The sequence below is a fragment of the Neodiprion pinetum genome, chromosome 1 (genome assembly GCF_021155775.2).
Source record: "Neodiprion pinetum isolate iyNeoPine1 chromosome 1, iyNeoPine1.2, whole genome shotgun sequence".
Lineage (NCBI taxonomy): Eukaryota > Metazoa > Arthropoda > Insecta > Hymenoptera > Diprionidae > Neodiprion > Neodiprion pinetum.
The window spans coordinates 2,773,284-2,795,496 of record NC_060232.1 but is presented as its reverse complement, the minus strand read 5'-3'; the positions used below and the strand labels follow the sequence as shown (position 1 = coordinate 2,795,496).

The 22,213-nt window shown below is 45.4% G+C and overlaps 1 long non-coding RNA gene across 1 annotated transcript; it reads left to right on the top strand.

The window, feature by feature from the left end:
- Positions 1 to 558: 558 nt before the first annotated feature.
- LOC124215524 (uncharacterized) lies at positions 559 to 16,092 on the top strand. Its single transcript, XR_006882379.2, has 3 exons — positions 559 to 1,120; positions 7,086 to 7,261; positions 15,910 to 16,092. It is a non-coding gene; the product is annotated as an uncharacterized lncRNA (long non-coding RNA).
- The last annotated feature ends 6,121 nt before the right edge of the window (positions 16,093 to 22,213 follow it).

The following is a 22,213-nucleotide window of genomic DNA, read 5'->3' as shown; positions in this document are numbered from 1 at the left end:
AAATTTCGGTTTAAGGTGAAGAAAAAAAAAAAAAAAAAAATGTATATATTCCTCTTGTTTAATGAGCTAACAAAAACAGAAGACCTCAAATTTACTAAAACGTTACAACCGTAAAGCGTTTACCTGTACTATTATAAAGTGTTATAGGTGTGGGAATAATTAAATGTGATGTCGTTTCGGCACCATTTATTTCCTCTCTCGGTTCAGCTCCAGACTCGACCATGTTTCAAACCGTTTTTGTTAATATCGTGAGGGAAATAGAGATACTTTGTAAGCGCGGTAAAAATAGTCTGAGTAAGAAGAAAAGAAAAAAAAAAGAAAGAAAAAAGAAAATAAAAGAAAAGTCAAAAAGTTGTAAATTAGATCGTAAAAAGTAATTCCTCCGACGTTCGCACCCCCGAAAAATCTTCTCTTCTTTGTATCATCATCATACGCACGTATGCCGAATAGCTACTGGAATATTATTCCTCTCCGTGCATATCCTCAAAGGACCCCGCATCGTCTACCGCAACCCGTTACATTGTTTTTTTTCTATCATTTTCCGCTTAGGCCCGAAGCAAAAACAGCCCTCGGTTATTTTATTGTCCCCCTGCAGGTCCTTACTTTACGAGGACAGCCTCCACCTTCTTGGCAAAAGGATTACTTTCTTTGGACACAAAGTGCCGTTAGCCGGCTCTCTGTCCGCGTGCTTCTTCGTCGTCCTCTCTTCCCGAAGCTCTCTCACACACGCATGTTCGTACGGGTATTGCACTCACACCTCTGGGTGCACGAGGCGTCCGCAGTGCTTGGTAGTACAAAACGCGACCACCGGCACTTTTACGATTGCCGTATGCCGTATGGTAGGAAGAAAAAAAAAGAAGAGTTAAGCCGAGGTACGAAACGAGGAGAAAAAACACTGGAAAAAAAGGGTTGAGCCTTTGCCTCCGTTCGTTCATCTCCTCTGGCTGCCCATCGCGTCAGGCAATGAGGTACGACCCGGGATACCGTTACAAGTCGATGGTAGGTAAGATCGGCTCTCCTAAGGACGTCGTCCTCCTGCGGATGCCCATCATTTCTCAGTCAACGCTCGACGCCTCGATTCTCCCAGACTCCGTGACTTCCGATCAGCGAGTGTCTCAAGGTACGATAAATCAGTGATAGATATATTTACTTACTCGAGGAAAATCTTCCGGTAATCGTTACGCGATTCTCGTTCAACGCCCGGGACGTGATTGGTGCAAGTTTTCGGTGTCCTTAACGCGCATAAGTACTTCTTAATCCTTACGATACCGCGGAAAGTTTAAACTTCGGATCGATACGACGCCTACCGGTTGATTAAAAGTCTTAGCTCGACTTAACCGCATCCTATTCGGCATCGGGTTGATTAAATTGGCGACTATTTTCTCCCTTCTTCCTCTACCTACGGTCTGTGTGCTCGTTCGTTTCGAGTGCCAAAAAAAAAAAAGTGAGTTCTGTAGTCGAAGACTCAAAAAAACAACGCGGGTAGGTACATCGCGTGATGCGAAACGGAAGAACGTGATCGGTGAAGAAGAAAAAAACCTCGTTGGAAGCGGATCAAAAAAAAAAAAATCTAAACGATCATACTAACCTTAAGATCGCTCAACTTCGGTGTCTTATGAACCCCAAATTCGTGTTAAATCAAGCCTGTGATGCGACGCGTCGTAATTTCGAGTCGAACGCGGGGTTGAAGAAGAGTTTAGCGGAAAATATAGAGGAGTAAAAAATCTTCGGGAAATTTATCCCCTCCCCGCTCGTCGAGGGTTAAATTTACGTAGCATCGAGTGTGGTATACGTGTAATGTTTACAGGTATTAGTCATGTACGCGCGTCGTTATAACGACGGTAAACGCGCGGTGATCCGACCCAGTTAAGATTCTGGGGCCTTTAGCTACGAATGGCGACAATATTGCAAGCAGAAGCTGGTGTTGAAGGGTCCTCGTTATATTTTCATAATTCCCCGATAGAATACAAAGCTTTGTCACCCTCCCCGCGTCCGGCATCGCACCCCAAACGCCATACACCACCCCGATGATGGCGACCATAACCGCGGAAGTACGGAGTCAGATATGCGTACAAGCTACACCCACACCGAGACATTTCTGTGCGGTAGGTAGAGGGCCACGATAACGCCCTTCTCTTCGTCAGTTAGGCGTATACAGGAAAAGTTTTCCCGATCCCCGCGTTAAATCCCGCGCGTAAATGCAAACACGAGTATCGGTGTCTACGCGGTTGGAAAAAAAATGTCCCGGCAGGTCGACTAAAATTTTTGGATAGACTCAACCACTTTTCAACGTATTACTAATTGTAAGTGACAAAAAAAACAAAGTACAGAGTACGAATTAAACGTTAATATGACAATTTAAATGTTAAAATTACAATAATTTGTTTGAGATTTACTAAGAGAAATGTAAAAAATCACTTAATCATGAAGTAGATCTGCTGGAACATTGTGTTTAGTTAAATTTTGATTAATTTTTCTAACGGTGTAATATACTTGGGGTACGTTTGCCACGCCCTCGTATTTGTCCGCTTTCTCGAAAATGGAACTGAAAGTAAAGAAAGAACCTGACAAGCCGAACAGTTGGGTGTACGAATCTGGTGACTAAGGTGAGTACCAATTATTGACCATTTTTTGTTGCATCCGTTTGCTCGGTACTTCTAAAATTTCCAAAAAATACATTTGTTTCGCCTAACTCTCGAGCAATTGGTCTCAGTCGTTCAGAAGTCCACAGTTTGAAAAGTAAAGGGGTCAATAATTGGGTCTGAGCGTATGGTCAATAACCGGTAGACTTGCCTTATTCGAAACGTGACCAGCGCGACACGAATCTAGACTAAATATATGGGCCAAGGTCTTGGAAAGCAACTATAACAACAATTCGTCCAATTTCCAACGCGAAGTATAATTAACCTTGCATTTAGGCGGCGACTCGGCACTCCGCGGTTATACACGCGGGGGTGGCTTCAATAACGCGAATCCCATGACGACTGTATTTCAGGGGTTACACGCAAATTAGGGGTATATATACCACTTTGGAGAAACGGGCTGAGCTCGCAGTTTGTACAAAGTGTGCCTACCCCCAGCGGCGGAACTTCGGCTGGTTCACCATTTCGTTCGCGTCGGGTCGGGTTGGATTCGCAGGTTTTGCTGTCAAAGCGTCCGTGGATGTGAAGCGTACATCGCACGCATACGCGCGACTCCGCACATAAACTTCGCCGCATCGAGTGTCCCACGCGCGTGTCAAATCCGTGTCAGAAATTTGTAGTTGAGTAAAAGCTCGCCAAGGTATACATGTATAGCGATCTTAACGAAACTTCAACTTTCCCATCACTATCCACACGTCTCAGAGGAACGTTGAACGAGCCCTCTTAACTCACCAACTTACCCTCTTAGGCTATATTACGTCCCATTTCACCGCAGTAGGAAATTCCTCCGAGGACATTCTCACTTCCTGATTAAACGCGCGTTATACGATACACCTTTGGACGGTGTCAAAAAATAATTTCGTTGCAGCGTCACTCGATAAACGAGCTTCGTTCATTTCTCCGGTACCGTACAAGAGAATGAAAAAAAAACAGTCAACAACGATTTTATTTTCGATGAAAAAAGAAAGAAACAAACTCGAAGGGTTCAAAGAGTAAGGGTGGTTAATGGTCGCTCGGGTTTTTTTCTTTCTTTTTAATTCATACGTGTGTGAATGCAAATGTAGGTGAAGAGAGAGGTGTGGGCGGCAGGTTTCGAGGGCAGGTCACGGGGGATCGTTGGTTGAGGGTATATACGCGGTAGTATAGCAGGGTGGTAATATCTTCATTTGCATTGATGGGGTTCTTCGCCGATTTCCCGCGAACCAGGCTCGCCGGAGGAGCGAAGCACCCGCTCGATCCTGCACCCGGGCAACTCCCAGGGTAGATAGAGGAGAAGGTCGGGGTGGTGGTGGTGGTGGTGGTGAGACTGGCAAAACGGGTAAAACGGGCTAAGCGAGCTGGGATCGTGACGCGTCGTATACGTGTAAGGTACCGTGCACATCGTGCCAAGTCATACGAACCAAAGACGCGCGCGAAAAATCCGGATTTAAATTCCGCCTCGTGCAAGGCGAGTCCCGATTCGATAAAACTTTCGCCTCGTTTATTCCTCTGGTATTTTCAAGCCGATCGAGTATAAGTATTTAAATAATCGACAGCGCCGAAGAAGGATTAATTTCATCGTTTGCATGCCGGTGTGCGAAACAAAGCTGATCAATCAGGCAAATGGTGACAATAATCGAGCGAGTTAACGAACGAATGAAAATAAGATCGAGAAACAAAAACGGCTAACGAATATATTTAACGAATATTTGACTTGGCGATAAAAATTCCATCGACGACGGTGATGCGAGTGCTCTTTAAAGGCGATGCGGATAATCTCGTCCGCCTTGAGACTCGTGCGATTTTCGGACCCGGACCTTTTTTTTAATACCCGCGGTGTGAACGCGGCTTAAAAATCCCGGGGGAAGAGGGCGCGGGCTTCTCGACCGTCGAAGGGCGGCACCTTGTTCAAACCTTATAGGTCTATCCTACGGGGTCTATACTTACTCCACCTCCGCCTCGGCATCCCGTGTCGTGTAATGCGTAGCCGGAGCTAGACCCGGTAGGTATACCTAGACCGAGGGACCCGTCCCATCTCGTTCCATCCCATCCTCAACCATTCCCAGCCCATCCTCCGACTCGCTCGCTCGCCCGCCATGGTTATTACAAGCCATACCGTAAAAAGGGGTAAGCCTAAAATTAGTTGGAAACTTATATCAGCCGGCTAGCTAACGCGAGCGGCTCGGGTCGCCTTTTCCCCGCAAGTTTTAGGACCGACTCGCATCCAAAACTCTCGCGAATTAAAAGCTTTCCTCTCTCCTCAATTGCGGCAACCCTCTTGATCACAAGGACGAAGGATATAGGACCTAACTTGCTGCCCACGGCTGATCTCCTCGACTTTCCTTAGCCGCGTCTGCCGTACGTGTAATATTAACTGCGGTTTCGCTAATTTTAACTTAATTTTAGAGTTTTTTTTTTTTTTCTCGTCTTTTTTGTCTCCTTCGCGCTTGCGTCAAGTAGCGTTCAAGTACCTACAACTATGCGTGAATTGCACTTCTTTTATCTCGACAGGAACCGTACGCATATTTATTTTTTTTTCCTTCTTATAATATGACGGATGCGAACGAGTTTTACAAATTGTATGTTTAAAATAAAAATTTTCATTTCCCGCCGCTTCGCTCTATGGTTGGAGAGTTGGCTAGTAAAAGCTGCGTATATAACGTTATACACACGTATAACTTACCTAAGAACAATAGCGGAAACAACGCGATGAAAAGCCTCCCCTTTAATGCTATTTTCTCTTTCCTCCATTACCTTATACTGCACTGCGAAAGGGTCGACTCCTTGAATATACAATTCTCATACTTTTTTACGTATAGACATGAAATGAAATGCGTAGGGTGTAAGGTACGAGAGGCATAAACGTGTACCAAACCACCTGAGCGCGACGAATGTATCCATAGAGGTGAAGGTGCGATTGAGAAAGGTTTAGAATTCGGGTAACACACGCGCGCAGATTTCATCCGAAATCCGTTCGACCCCATTGTCGAATTTTCCACTCACCCTGAGACAGCCGCGTACGTAATATAATGCGTAAAATACGAGAAAATTAAAATTCCGAAGCATTACACGGCATATCTATGTAGGTATATAATATCCGAGTGTTTCTCTGTTCGTAACCTAAAATGGAAAAAGAGGCGGGGGGGGGGGGGGGGGGGGGGGGGGCGAGAATCCCGTCGCGACGTAAAATGGAACAAGCGTCATATTTGTTTGATTGGCAGCAATTCGTCGGACGAATTGATCCCTCGAGAAGCGTACAGGAAAAATGAATCGTCCGGACGTTTTAGAAGATGAAGTGCACCTCTTTGCGATATGTCTCATCCACTCGAGACTGAGACTCGATGAAAAAGACACACGCCCGGCAAAGGGACATTCGTATAATACCTTCTGCATTGCGGATAATACCCAACCAATTGGGAATCGCGCAGTGACTCGTCAAACGGAGAGTAAAGTAAGTGATTTCGGTGCCTTGAAGGTAGATAAAAGAAGTTTCGTCCAAGCTTCGGAATCGCTGGCTTTCCGAAAACCAAACCGCACCCAGAAAAAATAAAACAAAAAACAACGTAACGAAAGAGAAGAAAAGAATCACGGAGAGAAATGACTAAAGTCCATAAATACTTCAACATATTTTGTGTTATACAAACTCGAATTCGCTAATCAAGACAAAATCGAAGAGAGAGTGATAATTGACAGTTTCAAATTCCTGGTCAACGGTGAAGATAAGTTGAAGCCAAAGCTGAGCGTCGGATAAGATTGTTTGAAAAAGGGTCTCAGATCGATATGTGCAGGTTCCACGGAAGTTGAAAATTCTTTTCGAATATTCTTCGTCGGTCTCATTACCAGGAAAAAAACCCTTCGGGATAAACGAATTCCAAAGAAGACGCCGACGCTTTGGGGTGTGGAGTGTGTGTATCAGCAGCGGCGCGTCACAAAAAAAGAAAGGAACGATATGAAAAGAAGTAGAAAACGTCGCGGGACGTGATGAGAAAAGGAGAAACTTGAAACTCGAAAGTGGAAACTGGAAACTGGAAACTGGAAACGGGGGCGGAGTGGCTATCGATCGGATTCTGCGCCCGCGCGTTTCGCGTTTATCCTTGTGCCGGAGCTCCGACCGACGGACATCATGGCGTCGGCAAGCGTAAACGACGCGAGCGTCGGGACGCCCAGCCGTCGGATCGGAGCGCAAAATTCACAGTGAAAACTTTCGTGGTGAGGCAAAATTTAAGTTAATGCACGAAATTTTTTTCCCGGTACCCGTGAGAGGAGAGTCTAAATTTTTAACGAATAGCTAGGCCCTAGAAAATTAACGAATTTTTCAACGAATTCTTGATGCAAACCAGCTGTCGTGCGATTTTTATACGGCCAGTATTGTGCGAAAATAAAGAGAATGTTTCTATCCTCTGATTTCTCTACAAATAAGCTGGCTTTCAATATTACAGGTATCGCTTCGTTTTTACGTTCCAGATATAAATCCTCCGTGGATGAAAACGCGAAAGTCTCTGATTCGATGGATCGGGAAAGAGGAAAAGTTTTTTTTGCCAAATGGCCGGGAACTGCGATGACAAAAGTTGACTACACATCAAGCCTAGCCGTTCCTGCAGCGTATCTCAATTGGATTGGATCAAGTCGCTGTTTCAACGGTAAAATAACGATGCAAATCGATAGATTTTCATTAACTTCGTAACAAGCTGCAGGATTTTATCTCCAGTTATTGAAAGACCAGAACCCTCCGAGAATTTTTTCCCCATAAAAATTATACCGGCGTAGAAATTTTATTTCTTACCCTCGGGGGCGCGCGAATGGGTTGAAATTATTCAAACTGCCGAGTCAGGGAAATAGGTGAGAATTAAACGTTGATGAGAATCAGCTAACTAAAAGGGGTGCAGGCGTAGCCGAGGACAGCACAGCTAGGTTATAGACCGACGCAAGGAGCTGCCATGGCTCGCAATACCATCGAGGAAAGGCACATAAACAGCCGACCCAAGATGCTCGAGGCTAGTTAGGAAAGGAAAAATACTGCTGCTCCGAATATCTCGAATTCCGCGATGTTTGACTCGGTGCCAAGATTGAACCCTTAAAACCATCCCTTGGCGAAAGCGCGGTACGATACAAAATATAGCTGGTGAAAAAACCGTGGCACCCTTTACGTCGCAATCCCCATTCAGGCTCAAATAAAGAGTCCTTGAGCTCTGTCTCTCTCTCTCTCTCTCTTTCTCTTCCTCCGTAATAAGTAAGACAAAAAGTTAATTGGTCGGGAAAAATACTTTTTAAATGCTGATTAGCCCCGGGAAATAATTGGGTCCCGGTTAGTCGGCGCCACCGGCTTTATAAGGGGAACGGAAGGATACGATCCGCACGTTTATGTATATATACATACATACATATATATATATATATATATATTTATATATTTATATAGGGCAGGAAATAGGCGCGCATATTCACCCCGCGAAATCGCGAAAGCCACTTCGGCTTCCGCGTTTACACACGGACATTACTCCGCTCGCGGAGAGATGGCGGGAGACTTTTTCCGAGATTAAATTTGTCGGGAAGGAGGGACGGAAACACCGCGTCACGCGTCGCGAAGGACGAAGGATGCAGGATACGGTGTACCGCGGAACTTTATGAAGTTTCATCCTTTGTACGGTTGTTGTTGTTGTTTTTCCTCCACCCTGAGGCAGGTATACCAGATACTTTCCGCCCCTCCTCTTCTCCTTCTCTCTCTCCGCGGTTATTTTATTATTATACGACGGTTTCTATTAGAGGCCAACGATCCACAAAATTGCAGCATATCTTCATCCGAGGCTCGCGTCGTGCCCCGGGTATCAAACTCCAAATCCTCCTCTTCCCATACGGGAGAGAATCCTGACCACCGGCCTAAACGCGCCACCCTCCTGTTCTTCAATTTCTCCCGAGTCGGGTTTTCCTTCCTTTTAGGGATTTCCTCGCTTCCTTTATCCTTTTCTTTTTTATTTTCCCCGATGCGCGTGCCACTCCCCCCCGTGAAAAGTGTATTAAATTGACCCCGAGGCACGTGACCTTGCTGAAGATTCTAGCCTCACAAGACAACGTATCCCAGCGCGCGTTGTATTCGGTGTTTTTTTTTTTTTTTTTTTTATATATCATAATACCGCCTTCACTTCTTCTTCCATTTCCTTCGTATATTTCCGCAATTTTTCCCTCTCTCAAAATAACCTCCTAGGCAGAAATTCAGGCACGTGTTCTCCGGCAAGGTGAATTCCTATAAATCGTTCAAAACCCGCCCACCGCGTCTTGTATCCGGCATTTCATCGAACATTATATTCAGTTGATAATATCGACGACCGCGAGTCTGAGTCGAAGACGCCGAGTCCTCGTGACGTATGTATATCCGGTATAAAAAGCAATTCGTATTCCAACGACAATCCGTAAAGCTTTCGGTTGTAAATAATAGATAAATACCGTATATCATCGATGCGATTGTACATTTTCAAATTTATTATAAACTGTCTTTGACACTGCACAAACCTCGCGCACCTGCGGTATACAAACATCGTGTAAGACTTTCGAATGCAACAATAGACATACGTATACATATTCATATCACCACGCTGATAGATTATCTCAAGAAGAAATTGACAATAGAAAAGTCGCTTGGCAACCCTTTTTTCCGTCATCCCCCTATCGAGGATGGATAAACCATTCATTGTCTTGCAAAGAAAGAAACCGCATCCACAAATATTAACAAGTATATTATATTATACCTAGACGACGGAAGTATTTTCTTTTTCCTCTCTCTCTCTTTCTTTCTCTCTCTGTCTCGTTTCACTTCCTGCTGTTCTATTCTCTGAACGATCGTTTGTAATCTCGAATTTATCCCGCATTTGCATACAGGCAAATAACCAACAAGCAGACGCGTCACTCGTACTGCATCGGTAGTATTTCACCATAAAATATGGAGAGATTATAACAAGAGTTAATATACGAGTATGGCGTATCGGTTTAAGCCTGATCATCCATGCCGCGTGAGAAACCTAGACTGACGTAGGAATTTACCGAGCGAGTAAAATTGATTAGAGAAAATCGTGCGGCATTAGAAAAACAGTTGCGTCATCTAGCTATGATGCCTTGCAATCGAGGGAAAGATGCTTCGTTCGCTACATGAGCGTAAAAGTTCCAAACGTTATCAGAACATCTAAATATTCTAAACGAAGAAATAGAAGAAAAGAAATTCGGAATTCCCGTTTAGACAAAAGGCACAGGTTATAAAGGAGTTCGTAGAACTCTAAAACTTTTCCCATATCCATTTGAAACTTTGTCTAATGTCGGCGAAGATCGTCCTCGTCGTCGCAGATGCAACATTTCTGTAGGCGACAGCTGAATTCCGAAAGCACATCGTCAGCTCTGAAAACTGGTATATTTACCGATGCCGCAAAACTGCAACTCCGCCACCATTTTTATCGCAAAAATTTTACTCCCAGGTTAAAACGATCGTTATCCTTATACGAAAGCTCGGTTGAACGGATCCTCTGCGAGAATAATCGCCTCAACGTTTCCGTTTCTCTTTCTCAGTACGAAACTTCGGAAGACAATAAAATACGCAAAAGGGACATGCGGTTAAGAAAAAAAAAAAAAAAAAATGGACTTAAAAAATGGCATTACGTACGAGGTGGACAGTGCAAAAATGCGTGCAGGCGCTATTGAGCAAAGCTTATAAGGATCACGGAGTACATGTATAGTATAATGTATGCAAAATGTCATCCCATCAACTTTTTTGCGATTGGTGCAGAGAGGAGGGCCGAGGATGGAGGAAGAGGTGGAGGACGGGGGACCGGCGTAAATATATTTGTTTACGATTTTGAGTGGGCTCGAAGCGAAAAGAGCGACGCGGCATCCTCGTCCTTTTTTTTTCTTCTTCCTCTCTCGCGCAGGATTTCAGGCTAATTAAGAACTCCGTTCCGAGTGGCGTTCGGTTATGGATGTAAGCTTCAAACTCAACCGCCGCGCTTCGATACGCGCAGTTGGTGCATTTGCTGCACGTCAAATTCTGTTGGTGCAATCTCGACATTCGCAGTATTTACGTTATTATTATACGCACGGATGTTGGACACGTCGTACACGCGAAATAATTTTTATTTTATTTTTTTTCACAGTCTCCTCTCCGCATCGTCCGCGCATATTACAAACCGTATTATACATGAAGTATTGAAGTAGAAATGTGGAAAAAAGGAACAAAATCATACGTATAAAATAATAATTTGGAAACTTTGTACGAGAGAGAATGGTTTTAACGGTTAACGCAGGGTTATATACGAGACGTTTCATACTACGTGTATACACACACATGTGGCAATTTTTGCGGTGATTTTAGTAAACGGGGCGATAATTAAGCCTCCTCGTAGCGTAACAAGGTATTCCTGAACAAGTACAAGCGTTGATTACACACGTCGAATAGCGTTGGCACGTAACCAAAACCCGAGCAAACAAGCACCGATGATCGTGCATGTGTGTCATGCGCTATATTATATCCGAGACGAAATCCCGACCATGTATATCCCGGAGGGCGTAGGAGGGAGGAGGATGTGAGGCGAGGACCCCGGGTATACAATATCGGGTGAAATACGTGTTCTCCACCCTGTTGATTGGTGTTTTTCTACATACGACGAGAGCCGTCCGCGTTATTAGCGCGATTTGCGATCGGTACACAGCGAATGGTTGTTTGGGTACGTGATATTTTCCGCCGTCCACACACGTGACACCCGCCCCTTGATACGCACGGTGGATCAGGAATGGGTGAGGAAAATGGGGCATCTCCGCAGACTCTGTCGCGTCCGAATGGTATCTCGAGTCGGGGAAAATGAAGAATATGATCACCGACCCTTGCTCACCCGGGCACCGAGCCAAACGGGTAGGAAGAAAACTGCCGGCGGCGAGATCGGAGATCCTTGTAGGTACAGGCCCGAAGAAAATGTTGTAATTATGATGATAATAATAGTAGTAATAGTTACGGTCCGAGGAGTGGACGGATTGAAATAATTTTTTATTTTTTTTTTTTTTTGCTTTTTCTATCACGTTTATTAATTCGTCGTCGATTTTTTATGCGGATGAAAAAGAAGAGAGTTTAAGAAACAAATAAAATAAAAAAAAAAAAAACGAAAAACCCGAACCAAGAACTTTTGTGCGGATATTTTGAATGTGATGTAAAAGCGGGTTGCACGATTTATTAGGATTGTAGATAACGCGTGAATCCAGTTTTCCACGCTAGTGACAAATACGGATGGAGAACGAAGAAAGAAGGATAATGAAAAAAAAAGACGTCAAAGAAAAGAACAACGCAACTGCAAAAATTGATTGTAGGCGTAAAAGTAGGAGGGATAGATACACGTTCGTGCGGGAACAACCACCTCTCCCTCCTTCTCTTCATCCCTTCATCTGGAAGGGGGTAGGGGGAAGAGGTGTAAAGAAACTGTTTGAAATAGGTACGGCTTTCAAACGGCATACGAAGCTACTCGGCCGACTCGCCCCTCGCCGTTCTAAAATTCAATTTTCCGAAAGAGTTTCGTCGCTCTCTGGAGGCGATATATCTACAAGGGTAGGCGAGGAACGAGAAATGAGAGGGAAAAACTTCTTAAGTGAGTGGCGGGTACGCCGGCGGCATACGTAAACACGAGGGGGGAGGGAGGGGGAGGGAGAAAGATTATGTATTCGCAAGTGGATCGGGTTTATCGCGAAAGGGTAACGCGAATCGACGGAGCTTAAACTAAAATATATACAATTACAAATTGACCGCATGCGGCGCCTTACGCAAGACGTAATTACGCGGGTAATTAATTGGACAATTAATACGAGTTGTTGGGTACAAAACAAATTTCCCTGCGGCTACGATATCCGGTAAATTTTTTTTTACTACCGACACTCTTTGATACCCGAAGGTTTTAACCCAGTTGTCCAATTAGTCCATGGCTTCTTCTTACACCTGCTTTCACGTACGTAACATACGTGTGTATAATTAACGTGGATATAAATCTTGAACTTTTGAATTCTCCGTTGCATCCACGAACGTTTCTGTTCACCGTGGGACGATTTTTTTTCACCCCCAAACCCGATAGCTCCGGACAGTATATACCTACTGCACGCAACAAGAAAACGAGAGAGAGAGAGAGAGAGAGAGAGAACATTTATTTGACTCTGGAGCGATGCTCTCTAAGGGCCACAGGCAAATTACAGAGCATACATGTATATCATAAAATAAAATCATATAAATGTAAAGTATAAATATAAAAATAAAAATAAAAATACAAAAATATAAAATCTTAGTATAAAATGTATCCGTAAGTAAGAGAGAGAGAGAGAGAGAGAGAGAGAGAGATAGATAGAGATAGAGACAGAATAGAAAAAATGGTCGGGTTATATACCTAGCACCCACACGCACGAATTTTTTTTTCCTCCATCTTCGTTGTCTTGTTCTTGTTGCCCTTTTCTTTTTTTTTGCTTCGCTTGTCGCAAAACCCGTTTTTCGATTTCACGACAATAGCCGAGAGTCGTAGGGAGAGAGAGAAAAAAAAGGGGGTAAAAGCGGAATATCCGGTGCGAGGTCCAACCGACCGAGAAGAAGGCACGCAGTTTTTTATCCCCTTTCTTTGCTCACTTCACTTCTTCTCGATCCGCGCGCCTCCTTTGCATCGATATACCGCGTTTCAAACCCGTCGATATCGTTCCACGTATAACATGTACGTACCTGCAGTATATCGGCGCACCAAGACACACCCGGAAGAAAATGGACCCGATTGGATGACCCAAGGGAACGAGGGAGAGGGAGATAAATAGGTTCACCGGAAGACTAGGGGACCAAACGGGGGTTGGGGGGTTAAATGGAAAGTTTACTCAATCTCCGGTCCGGCCGCCTGCACGCCCGTCGCGTTTCGGCCGCTGCCGCGCTGGTTTGGGGTAGTCCGGAAAAAGTTGAGGCTGTTTTTTTCCTCCCCCTCCCCGAACGGCCGTATAAATAGAAGGGGTGAAAGGGTGAGGTGGGAGGCGGGCGGAGAGAGAGAGTTTGTTGTTACCGCTGATGGAGCCGATCGCTGGACCCGCTGAGGCCGCGGGCATTACCACAGATTGGATTTTTCTTCCCCGTGAAAATAGCAGCTATCTGCCTGCGCCCTGCGCGCCCCAAAAACACCCCCGTGGGCGGGGGTGTGTATCGGTAGGCGAAACCCGATACAGGCCGGTTAACCCACGCGAAATGCGGAGTCGGTCTCATTCGTGATGGACACTTGGCACAGAGAGAGAGAGAGAGAGAGAGAGAGAAAGAGAGGAAACGGTGAACCCTCGAGTGGACATTGTTCTCAGGGTTGTTGAAGCCGTACTTAACACGAGATACTTGGGAATCTCAACGGCCTGTTTACCCCCCGCTGATTACGTACACTGGGTAATTTTTTCCAGATTAGGGACCAAGAGCAGGACGGTTTATGTCCATACCTTACACACCCGTGGCACGAACGTATTCGGCACGTGTTGTGCGATCTGCTTCTTCGGCGGATAGTTGCGGAGCTAATTTGCGAGGCTTGATTGAGTCGGAATCTAACGTCGGGAAGAATTTGGGAGAAATGGAGTAAAGAAAGAAAAAAAACATCGCACGACTCAGGCTGGGTTGAAGGTTCTTTTAGAATAATCGGTTGTCGGTAGTCGGAAAACGCTACTTTTGTTGCCGCGTTATGAATTCTACGAGTGCAGGTGAAGCGTGATTACCGCGGTGAGGAAAAAATATGTCGAGATAAAAAGGGAATTGAAATTGAGAAATTGGCGCGTTGGTTCTAAAATGAGAATACGCGTACTTGCTAGAGGAATGCAAAGAGAATATAAACGCAGGTATTAATTTCGTTTGAGTAAAATTTACGTTAAACAATAAATATCCGTGTCTTATGAACGCTTTCTGCAAAAGCGCGTGGCGAGCTGGTTAAATTAGGAGAAAAGTAGGAGGTAGCGGTAGAAGAAGAAGAAGAAGAAGAAGAAGAAGAAGAAGAAGAAGCAGCAGCAGCAACGACGAGAGGTTTAACGTAACAGAAAATCGCCTCGTTTCATTGGTCGTGTCTCGCGGTTTAACTCAAGCGTAAGGAATGCAATATCTTTCCCAGTGACTGGAATTGCAACTACACTGCAGCAGCAGCAGCAGCGGCAGCAACGAGTAAGCGCATTTCTTCAAGGCGGTTTGCTAAAATGTATGTAATACCACCGGAGGCGGGGAACGCGTCTTGATCCCACAAAGTAAAGTGTAAGGCTACGGGAGGATGGCAACCGTCTGCGCCGTTTTACGTGCGGCCACAGCGTCATATGCGAGTGCAAAACCGCCTCCAGCATCGCTCTTTGTACAAGCGAACTGCATTGCATGTGGGTGCAGGGTGACTTCTTCCAGAAAACGAGAAAAGGAAGAAGAAGAAGAAGAAGAAGAAGGAAAAGAAAAAAAAGAGACAAACCATCCTTAGAAAGAGAGAGAGAGAGAGAGTCGAAAAGCTAGCTCCAGCTTTTGCAATAAAATGAAAGCTTCGACCGTCTCTCTGCGAACTGCTGCACACCGCACAGGATCAGTTCAGACGAAGGCACCGAAAATGCAGAAGACTGTGGGACGGGGAGGAGGAGGAGAAAGAAGAGGAGGAGGGAGGCGCATGCATTTTTCAGGGCAGAGAGACATGTCCGTCTGTGTGTTTTTGTTTGTCTGTGAGGTCCGCGGTTTCACGCGGTATGCAAGGGGATTTATTCATGCCGACGAAATATTTTACGCAAGCCAGTGCGCTTTACGGTGGATTATCGTCATCCCGTTTCTGATCCTGTCGCGACGACATTGTAGTCTGTTCGTCTAAAATTCTTCTCTCTCCTCTCCGCATCAAGATTCAGCTGCTGAGATATAATCTTTGCCAGAATTAAGTACCTACGTATATATATATATATATATATAAAGTATAAGGGCCACCGAATTTGAACGGCAATCGCGGCGCGACGTTAACTTTTAGATATTTTAAGCCTCTCGAATATGTTTATCGTTTTGGCGTATTACACAATTTGGCTGTATACTTGATATTATTCTCGCAAAACAACGCTAATTAAGTTATAAGGATTTGATTCGTCCAGTTTGATAATCCTCTGATTCAAACGACGATTTGAGCGTAACTTTTTTCGCATTATAATTGAACCGAAAGATTTTTTCACCGAATCAGAGTTGAATAATTAATCACAAGTTTCTTTGTATATAATTAATTGCGTATACGATAATTGCATGGAATTAACAATGAACGAATATTTCCATCTGTTACAGGAGCGATGATAATATCTGCATGTGACGATGAAAAGAAGATTAATGAAACTCTTGCTTCTCAATTATTCTGACACAAACTTGGCAAGATGGTCTACTTGGATTCTTGCAGGAATTTCGTTACTCCGTTCAATATATTTTATACTACGACAATCACGTGTAATAACATTTAAGACTCAATATAATTTTTAACTGCAAATAGACAAGTATCGTAAGCAACGTTATTATATGTTCAATTTTATCCAAGTCATAGATCGTGGATCGAAATAATTCTTGTTCGTTACGAAATGGATAAAAAATAAATAAACAACCTAAATTCACAAAACCCTTCGGTATACAGTATTACAAAAATCTATAACATGCGACACACGGTATAAGAACAACTCCGAACAGCAGCAGCTGACGTTCCAACGATCGAATCTATGTAAGTATATGAAAAAACGTGAAGACATTTAGTTGAGAATTATAACCCTTTTAGCGTAAAGTTCATATCACCCACTCGAGATTTTTTGTTCCAAATATAAACGGTCGTTACGTACGTACAGTGGCGTAAGAATATTGTTATTATTATTACTATTATTATTATACATCTGATTGAATAATCTCAAACGTCTCTATAAATCACGACGATACTTTCGTAATTGTAACGGAGCAAATGGTTAGTTTTTTCATTCAATTGAGAGACACGAAAAGCGAGAAGGTACGTATTAAAAGTCATAATTCATAGCTATACGGGGGGGGGGGGGGGGGGGGGGGGGGGTGGCGAGGGGGAGGGGTCAGGCCTAAAATAACCCCAAGAGTATAATTTCTACTCTCACACTCTACGATCAATCTCCGGTTCAGCCAAGTAAGCGGCGCGATATTGTTGCACGTCCATACGCGGCAGCATCTCCGACGAAGTGTACGGTAGTTTCGTCCGTGGCTCAATGCCAGTCGGCGAAACCAGCGACTCGCTAATAACCCTCAACGAGTACGAAGACGAGGCTGCAGAGCGTAGGGGGGGTCCTCGTTTAGGTGGAGAGAGCCTCTGCAAAGAGGCGAGTTTCGGACGTCTGCGCTGTTCGTCGTGATGTTTTCCATCTCGGTTCCTCGCTGGCTGGGTGACTTTTTTGGATAAGTAGGAGGGAGGCGAGTGACGAGCAACAAGAAGAAGACGAAGAAGAAGAAGAAGAACGAGAGGCGACAAACCAGTTCGGAAGCCTCCCCCCCCCGCCCTGCCGACAAGGAGGAGAGAACGGAGCTGCGAAGGCTGCGGAGAGAAGGAAGGAAAAAGAGCGACGAACCTGAAGTCGATGGGGGGAGAACGACCCGGATGATGGCTGCTGCACGCCGTCGAGTCACGGGACACGCACTTTCCTACACACGGCACGGCTCACTCACGCGTTCGCTCACTCGCTCACGCACGGAGAAGCCGGTGGCGACGATAGCGGCGAAGGCGCGAACCTCGATAACAGGGTTGAAGAGGCGTCGGCTGTGAGGGTAGGTCGCGACGAGGATCCTTCGAGGCTCGTCCTGCGGCCCGCAGGAGTTGCCGAATCGCAAGGACGGCTGCGTGACGTGCGGGAGAGCGAGTACCTGGCGGCGGAAGCGACTGCGGTTCGCAGTGCCCGGTGGCTTCTGCATCATCGTTGGAATAAAGTGGGGGCCCGCGGTTTATGGGTTTGCATCCTATGTGCTCCTGCATTCGCCCGTATCCTTCTCGGTTATGGTCTCCTCGACGAGACCTCCTCCCTACCCCCGATACACGGGGTGGGTAGAACCAACCCTCGAACATCGAATCGACCAGGTGTATCGATGTGTTTCTCGGCCAGGTTTCTCCCCCTGCATTTTTACGAGTTTGAATCAAGTAACGTTGTACCAACGATACGTTGAGAAAATGTTCCCTGCGGTTTTCTTATTTTTACAACGATTCTGAAAGAACTAGGACAGCAAAATATGATTAATTATTTCTTGTCGTTACGATTTACCGAATTTAAAAACAGTTCAAAAATTTCTAATTCCACAATAACGATTTTCCCTCATCGTAAATCGTCGCGATAATCTTGCCAACTTCGACACGATGCATTTTTCACTCTTTCCATCCACCCCACCCCCGAGCTTCATCCCTCTGATGTCCGCAGTCGATGCGCGATATGGTCCGCTATTTTTTCCAAGAGGATATTCGGGGCGTGCCAACTTTCGTCAACCGTTTCATGCGTGGATTGGAAAAACTAGTGGAAAGTTACCCTGATCGTCGCTCTATCTACGCAACCCACTGCGGTTCTATATGGGCGACATTCCATCGTCCCCGAGTGGTTGTGGCGGCCATAACCCAACAGAGAGAGAGAGAGGGGGAGAGAAAGATGGAGAGAGCGTAAAGGACGGAAGAGAAGTTGCGTCACTCCTCGTCAGCCGTAATGGTGTCCCGTCCAGTGACGCAGTCAGAGGAGGAGTGACGTCAGGAAGACAGCTGTGCACAAACCTCAGGCATTCCGTAGCTCCCTACCCTCAAACTCTACAACGTTATAAACTCGCACTAAATTCTGATCGGCGTTATTTTACAGGATCTCGAAATTTTCCATAACACAAAAATTCCATTGCTTGGTGCAGATTTATTGATAAAATTGTTTTTTTTCTGAAGAATGCGATACACAGATATTGGTAATTTTAACACAGCTTCTTGGGCATGCTGCAAAATGACAAAATAGACGTTGCTAATGATAAATTCTGCTCCTTTGAATAAGATGATTTACCGCACGGCTTATATGCGGAGATTCGAAATGAGGTACACACTGCATCGTGTATATTGAATACCATCGCGAAAGCGTAACTAATTACGCGTTGTTTGATGTTCGGAAAACTGACATACAGGCATTTATCTTCGTGCATAAAGTTGCGCATCGCTGCAGTAGCGTGAATTGTTATCATGTTAGGTGGGTAGACAGGTGTCGATAATAACCATCCTTGCCACGCTTATTAGAGATTGCAGTACAAAGTTGCAACGAATGACAGCAAGTTATTACAGGAAGCGTTGGAACAACTCGCGAGTCGCAATGCGCATTCTTTTTTTTTTCTTTTTTTTATTATGTGCATGTTTTTTCACGTCGTCACTCACGTATTTCTATGCTAGACCTCATGACCGTGAGAAAAAAAATATCGGCAAAAAACTTGAAGAGACAATGTGTTGTACACTAAGAAATGTGTAATTACGCAATGTTGTAATTACAGATTATCAATATTGACAATACAGCGGTACGCTTATGCAGACAGGGCGGGATCTTTGACCTTTGAGAAATTCAAATCAATCAATTACGCGATAAACGTGAGCAGTAAATACATGATGCAAATTTTCATTTCCAATCTTGATTACACTTCAAACATACCGACCACGTGTAAGGTATTACCGGTGTAAATCACCTCGGGTATGTCAATAAACTTGTGCAAACAACATTTTTTCCTTGCCAAAAAAGTAAAGAAAAACCCAGCAGTGGCAGCCATGATAGGCAAAAGGTGATCAAGAGCGTATTGCGAGTTGGGTGACTCGCCGCGCGTTAGGCGCTGCTGTTGCTGCTAGTAAACGTCTATTTCTAGGACACCTGGAGAAGACTGACCTTAAAATCCGAACCTACAAAATACAAGCAATACGTGTGTCTAAAAACTCGTTGAAATTCGAAAACGATAAAGTATATTCGTTGCGACTTGCAATTTGGTCCAGTTCCTGCAACAACTGACCTGCTATTCCCATACACGCAAAATCGACCGATTTTATACTTACTCAAGGTTTCGATGCAATTGCAAAATAGTCGTCCCATGATTTCATTCGTTTCACGGATGACTAGGTGTACTGTAATTAACGCAAAGTTGCAGGTACAACCTGTTGCACTATCGAATCGCCGTGAACGTGTGTGGCTGGGTAAGGTGGAATAAATTTATTGTCAAGTGGCTATATATTGATTGCAATTAACGTCGATCCGTAAGGGTAATTAGAGAAAGGTAAGTCGGGTGATAATTACACTTGTATCGCGAAATGAACGTACCGTGATCTGCCAGCAGCGAGTTCCCAGCATACGAATAGTGCGTGATGCGTTATTACGCTAGGACAAGGTTTCACCGGAAGCACTGCAGTCTGAAGAACCATCGATACGCAGTTTAAATATCAGAGCATCGGATGCACTTTCCGGCACTGCGGATGCATCGACGAGAACGAACGGATCTTGTAATCCAAGATCAGCGACGAGGATGATAAGAAATGAAATTGCACAACATCACGGGCTCGATTGTAATTGCGACAAAGTACAAGTCTGCATTCACGCGTGATTCTGTCACGACGTAACATCATGCTTCACGTATGAACACAGAGTCTAGACTAGCGCTCGAGGCCGCACGGGTGAAATTGTTGCCGGGGTCGGTCGGCCGTGTTACATGTACGGAGCTTTTATGTCTATAATAAAGACTATTCAGCATTTTAATGGATTCGTAACCAACCAACATTTTACAGCTTCGCCGTGGTGCTGCAGGATATTATGTACACAGTGCGTCGAGGGGCAGCAGCTGGGGCTGCCGACTCTCTCAGAGTTGAACTTTGGTGCACCGGTGCAGGTAGGTAGGTGAATTACGCACACATCCGAGCGAGTCGAGACCACATACGTGTCATCGTACAGGAGGATCGTGCACGGCTGTGCGCATAGGTGTAAAAGGAGAGAGAAAGAAGCTGCCCGGGCAGGGTTGGAGATGTGCGAGGGTCGAGTCGAGTCGTCAAGAGAGGCTGGTAATCATTGAGCTCGAACGACGTTTATTGCCGCACGATAAACAAGCCAATAAGACTTCCAACCACGAGTCGAAAGCCACGTGGACCCCGTTGCTAGGGACGCCTGGGAGTCCTTGCGCTCCTTGGCAACCGACCCTTCCCTCCGTGCTCCGTCGGTAACCCTGCAACGCGCGTCCGCGTACCGGTTACCGACCGGTGCGAAACACCATTATTTCGATCTTCAAAGCTAGCCCTGTTAATAATTTCTACAGTACAAATTCGTTCCAAGTCCTTACGGATCTTCCGGATTACAATATAGGATCCCATCGGGGATTGGAAGGAATCTGTCGGATTCTATGGGACAATTCATTTCTTATTTGGTTCTATCGTTCAAAAAGACGTTTAATACTTGCAACGTCAGGCGATACGAGAGGTGAATTTAGAATAGAATCGGTACATGGAAAAAAACGGATCATTCTATAAATACATTAGTCGAAACTCGAATGGTAAGCCAGAGCGAATTGCCGCCTCGTTTAGAAATACGAATCTCGCTCCGACTGCACCTGAATGCAGGCAAGCCCGCCTCACTCCAAGGACCCGAAGGACCTGTCCTGCACCCTCGGAGGGATGACCTGTTGGCGGGTCGAAGGGCGCCGCGGAGTGGGGGTCTGGGTTCGAGGTCGGCCATATTGGCCGTAGGACCAATGGGACGCGCCCCTGGCTCGTTACGGAATAATGGCCGCGGGACGCCGCCCTGTATAAAGCTCGAAGGACGTCACGCTTATTGGACGCAAAGACGTTAAAAGTTTTATCGCCGAAGCGGCAGTTACACCCGCCGCCGTGCCGCATGCATACCTCCCCCCTTCCACCTCCGCCGCCACCTCCACCACCACCGAGATGCGCTTAGCTACACACTCTCGTTCTATTCCGTGCCCGAAGTCGCTCGTTCACTGCCGTGGCTCAATCGTAAAACGAATAACCGCGGTGGGTTCGTTCCTGCAGCCGACGCCCTTGCTCCCTCGACTCCCACAGGAGTCGGGTAGGTGGGTATCCGATCGGGTGCCCCGGTGGCTGCGCGCCTCTCTCGTCTTTCCAAAAAGGTCGGAACCACCCCGTTACCCTTTGACCCTTTCACCCGATTCACCCCCTTCCACGCGATGAGGATCCCGGAGCGAGAGATATCCGGGAGATTGATCGGGGATCAGGTGTCGTTGATGGATCGCATTGATCATCGAGAAATCGGAAGAGTCGTCGGTTCACAGCGAATTAAAATATTCGTAAAGCTCACTTGACGTTACGTTTCTCCGCAGAGTCAACGATACGATCCTTCGATTAGGGTACCTACAACAGGTTTAATCGCTGCAAGCTCAGTTTTTTTTTTTTTCTTTGAATCCATAAATGTAGGGTTGAACGTAGACTTCGGTTGCGTTCGTCTTATCTTCCATCCGCGTCCAACTTTGGACGTGTAATTGCGGGATGTACCTAGAACGGTGAGGTGTCTTTTCGATTCCCTCATTAGCTCGTCCCTTAGTGACGCGTGACAAACGTCTAAACGACTTTTACAACCCCCCGTAACAAGCG